At 33.5% G+C, this 4,876-nt stretch overlaps 1 long non-coding RNA gene across 1 annotated transcript; it reads right to left on the bottom strand.

Annotated features, from left to right (window-relative positions):
- Nucleotides 1–1,484: 1,484 nt before the first annotated feature.
- On the bottom strand, nt 1,485–3,293 carry LOC139486148 (uncharacterized). The gene is made up of 2 exons (XR_011655487.1): nt 3,028–3,293; nt 1,485–2,541 (listed from the first exon to the last, which is right to left on the bottom strand). It is a non-coding gene; the product is annotated as an uncharacterized lncRNA (long non-coding RNA).
- Between the last annotated feature and the right edge of the window lie 1,583 nt (nt 3,294–4,876).

The following is a 4,876-nucleotide window of genomic DNA, read 5'->3' as shown; positions in this document are numbered from 1 at the left end:
AGAGGGTAAAGGAACTAGATTATCATAGTTTGTATATGTATTCATTGTGTTACGAAGTTCTCATCAGTCATATTTAATATTTTTCTTGGCCTAATTTTCATGTTTAAGTGACTGCTAAAAAACTGTTTAGATTTTTATTGTAATGTACGGTCTCCACAATGCAAAAAAAATCATACCGTAAGGTCGGCTATAAAAGGCTCGGATATAAAAAAAATTGGAACAATTCATTTGAGTTTAATAATGGCATAATTCATAACAAAACAAATGTTCTCCAAGGAAAATTTGACAAACTTGAAACAACGACCACTGACTCGGTCCTGACTTGGAACAGGCATATAAAGAATGATAATTTATAGCATTACGGTGCATCAGCACAGAAATGCTATATAGCACCGAGAATGTTTTCTGCTCTTTAATCGGATTGTTGTCTCTTTGACACTTTCCCAATCCATTCTTTTTTCATGTAATAAATCGTTTTCTGTATGAATTTCGACATAGTTCAGTCAGTTAGAGAAACAGGCTGTATAATTGTCACGGTAATGATGTTTACGATCGTACTTTGCTCAGTAGGTTTGTTTTTAACTTCAAATATTTAATTACACAACTAGTTGTGACCAATGTCCCTTAGCGCTACAGCAATGACGTTAAGTTTCCTCCCTGTGTTATCAATTGCTAAAGAAATCAGGGGATTTGATTATCAAAATATAATATATTTATATTCAGTGTTAGTTGAATTTTACAAAGTTGTATTTATACTAGCACACAATATATATACATTAATCAGTTAGATTTTCATTAGCTTTCAGTAAGAGAACGACAACATTATTTCAAATAGAGGGAGGGTATGAGGATTTTGAAACTCAATAACTTAGCCTGGTATGAACTGAAAATCACTAATGTTGCACAAGACCGGATGAACATGAATTGCTTTCATCAGAGTAATAAGTATCGTGATGATACACGTAATGACTTTGCTTTCGATGAAAATGTGGTAAATTTAGGATAATTGTTTAGTCTTACTAAAATGCTGAGATAATTATTGCAAAATCACTTTGATACTTACCGCTTATGGTATATGATATATTTAATGTATGAACTATATCAAGTTCTATTTAACCACAAACAAAGCGCGAAATTTACAAACTCGTGAACATGTGAACTTCCGTCGACAATCATAATTTTAAAATTTTAAAATTTAAAGATTTGGCTTTAATTTTCAAATCGGACTTTTTTGGACAATGGGAACCGTACTATACATGGTAAGGTCATTAAAGAGCATCGTGACGTGCCTTTTTGAAATCAGTAATAAACATTGCAATAATTTACAGTGTAATAGGTTTTCACAAAGTGTATTCTCTTGTAACACCCTTCATTCTGTAGTAAACTTCACTATATAATACTAGTCTCATGTACGTCACCCCTTGATAATGTATGCCTTAGAAAAACCTTTACTGTGAAAGTATAAAGAATACAAAACTCATAAATAAAGTGCAAAGCTACACGACAACGCCGCTGCTATGTTTATTAAATATGTTACACATGAACATTCATAAACACTAAGTATATATATATTATACACATATACACAACTATATACTCCACACAATATAATACCAAAAAGAAAAAAACAACCCTCCAGTCCTATCAATTCTATATATCTTATAAATAATTAAAAAAAGGGGGGGACTTATTGAATAAATTAAAATTTACCAAGTATTTAGAAGAGGACCGATCGCTTTGGCGCTGTCGTGCTGAATGACCGAAACCCCCGTTTCGGCGGGAAACTGACCACATGAAACAATATCAAACTGAAAACAAAAAGAATTGTTTGTGACGAATTGCATAGCTATACGGATATCTTCAAATTTTACACTGACACTGGTTTTCCAAAGATGTTTATTAACATGTCTGAGATCTAAAATGAGACGTTTCTTTTTACTGTTAGACGCAGAAACTGTAAGTGGATTTACAATACGTGGTTGAATGTCACATTCTTCAATCAAACCCCTAATCAATAGATCGTGAATAGCTTCAGTTACAAACTCGCTATGGATGATTGCCGATCGATTGTTTTGTAAACATATAGACGGTGGAGTACTGTAAAAAGGAATTTTGTAACCGTTCAAAATGGTGTCCAAAATAAATTTATAACATCCTATACTTTTCCAAAATAAATAGTGATTTTTTTAGCCTGTCCTTAACAATAATATTAGCCTGGCCTTGTTCATACTCGTAATAATCAGTAGTGAGATTATCGGATTCAGTATTAGAAACGACTGACGTAGTATTATCAGGTAAAATATTCAAACTATACTCATCTTTTATAAAGTCTGTCTTATTTTGGTTTCGACATGGTGCCAGGTCTTGGGTTGAAAGGACTTTGGTTTCTCCAATGCTGGAACGATCCACATCCATAACAAGCTCCTTGGCGTTGTTGGTTTCCTCGCTGATTACCACTCGTGCTGGCTTGACTGGCTTGACCATGGTACAAGGCTTGCCCGTTGTACCATGACTGGGGGTCACGAAAGGGCTGATTTTTTGCTGGAAAAGTAGCATTAAATTGAGAAGGAGCATTCGATTCATAATTAAAATTAGGCTTAGCAGCCGCCTTTTTCCCTTTTGAATTGCGTTTACGTAACGCCTTGTTTTCTGCTTTATTTATTTTGCTCTCATCGTCAGAGTCACTTGCTATTGGGTTAGTTTCATACTGACGAACAGTCTCCCATCCCCCTTCGCTGCTGTCGGCGATTTTGATAAGTTTATTTCGCCTTTTGATCTTATCAATTACTTCTTTGATAGTATCTCGTGCATAATCAACTTTTGAGTTATCAATTGCCCAAATGGATTGTGTGAGATCTTCTAAAAATTCAGTGTTTAGAAGGAATTGAACTTAATTCCCCTCGTATTTCCAATTATACTGGGATTCAGTTTTTAACTTTTTAACTTGGGAAGCAACAGAAACAGTAGCCCCGTGAACTTCTTGTCTTAAATCGGAAATGTCTTTCCTTAAACTATCGTTAAATCCACCTTGCGTTTTAACAGCTTGCATCACATCACTAAGTGAAACCTCACGGTCATGCACATTTAACTCCTCATTTTCAGCCATTACCAACAATTTAATTTACTAAGTATTTAGAAGAGGACCGATCGCTTTGGCGCTGTCGTGCTGAATGACCGAAACCCCCGTTTCGGCGGGAAACTGACCACACGATAGGTGCGACACCTATATACATCATGAAAAGACAAGAGAAAATAATTTCACTCTAATTCACTACGTTCAACCGTATGAAATTATATATGCCTAATGTACAATAAGAGATTAATATTTACTCGATATATCTTTGGAGATTATACATCTTTTTGCTTTTATACATGTATGTCTCTATAGATGTCAAACATATTTCCCCGACAAAAAACGTAAAAACTTTAAAAAAAAAAAAAAGCATCGACATATTTGAGTTAATTATCAAAGTAGATAAATGAAGTGTTTGCCTAACCTATTATGTAAAACGATAATTGACGTCATTAGTAAGTTTAACAGGTAAATATAGATGATTTTATTTACTCTCTTGAACGTTTATAGGTTCAACAATGTATTTAAACCTGATGGTTTTATTTATAACTGCATCATTTTGAGAAGGAATTCGATAGCACCAAACAAACTGTAAATTTTACTGAATGAAATTAATTTTTTAAATTTGAAGCCTTTTGTCTGACTCAACTTTTTGTATTATGTATTTACCTGCTCATCAGCTGAGTTTTGTGTCTGCCTTGTGGTTTTTAAAACATCGGAAAACAGTTCAGCTATGACTGAAAGTAAAATAAAACAATTAAAAAATTAAGAAATATCTAACAAATCTAGCATTAATTCCAATTTTAATGTGTTACAGTAAAACCATGTATTGACTACCTATCATTTAAACGGTCTATATAGATTGTAACAAGATCATGTAAAAAAACTATTATAGCAGCTTTGACCAAAATTATTTCACAGAAATAAAGTGAACAAGTGTTATCTTAAACCAGTCGTTTAACTACATTTGGAGATCAATTTCAACAAACAAACATAAAACCAAGCGAGAAAGAGTTGCATAATATGCCATAATGATGTTTGATAACTAACGTATTATAAATTGTGGTGATTTTAGAATTTTGCGAAATAATAAATTCCTGATAATTGAATGCACTATTTCGTCAGTGGAAAGAGTTTGTAAGTGGAAAATGTAAACCACATGTTCATGATGTTAGTACTCAAAAGCATTTTTTCACGGAAGATAAATTTCTATAGACAATTATCAGGGAAGGTTGGTACTTGCTATAGAAAGTCCGAAAGCTAGTTGAAAATTGACCACTATGTACGAGTTAAATGTGTACTAATACTTAGTTTAGAAGACCAAGTGTTATATACATATTTTCGTTATTAATAATGGTTGCTAGTTCACAGTCTGGTATCTGTATCACTCCGGAATCGGAAAGGGTTATTCCGTATCCGGACTGATATTAACTCTGTCTCATTTTCTTGTCGATGAGGGTAACAGAAGTTATTTTTATTTGAGTGCAAAATATTACAACAAAAACTATCTTATTCGTTATTATATGTGTCCTTAATATACAAAGTCCCCCGAGTAAACGAAATTTAAATTACCAGGGACAGCAACACAACAACGGGTTGTCCAATTCGCCATGTTAGTGTACAGGCCGGGTCATTATACACATTTGTAAAACCTAGATACCATAATTATGATTGAGGTCTAGTTTGGTTACATTTATACCAGTAGTTTCAGAGGATAACATTTTAGTAAAAGTTAACTGAGGACGACGGACGACGGACGCCAAGTAATGAGAAAAGCTATATTTGCACAATGGGCTAGGTGAG

The sequence above is a fragment of the Mytilus edulis genome, chromosome 8 (genome assembly GCF_963676685.1).
Source record: "Mytilus edulis chromosome 8, xbMytEdul2.2, whole genome shotgun sequence".
Classification (NCBI taxonomy): domain Eukaryota; kingdom Metazoa; phylum Mollusca; class Bivalvia; order Mytilida; family Mytilidae; genus Mytilus; species Mytilus edulis.
The sequence above is the reverse complement of the archived record's forward strand: the minus strand, read 5'-3'. Positions and strand labels throughout refer to the sequence as shown.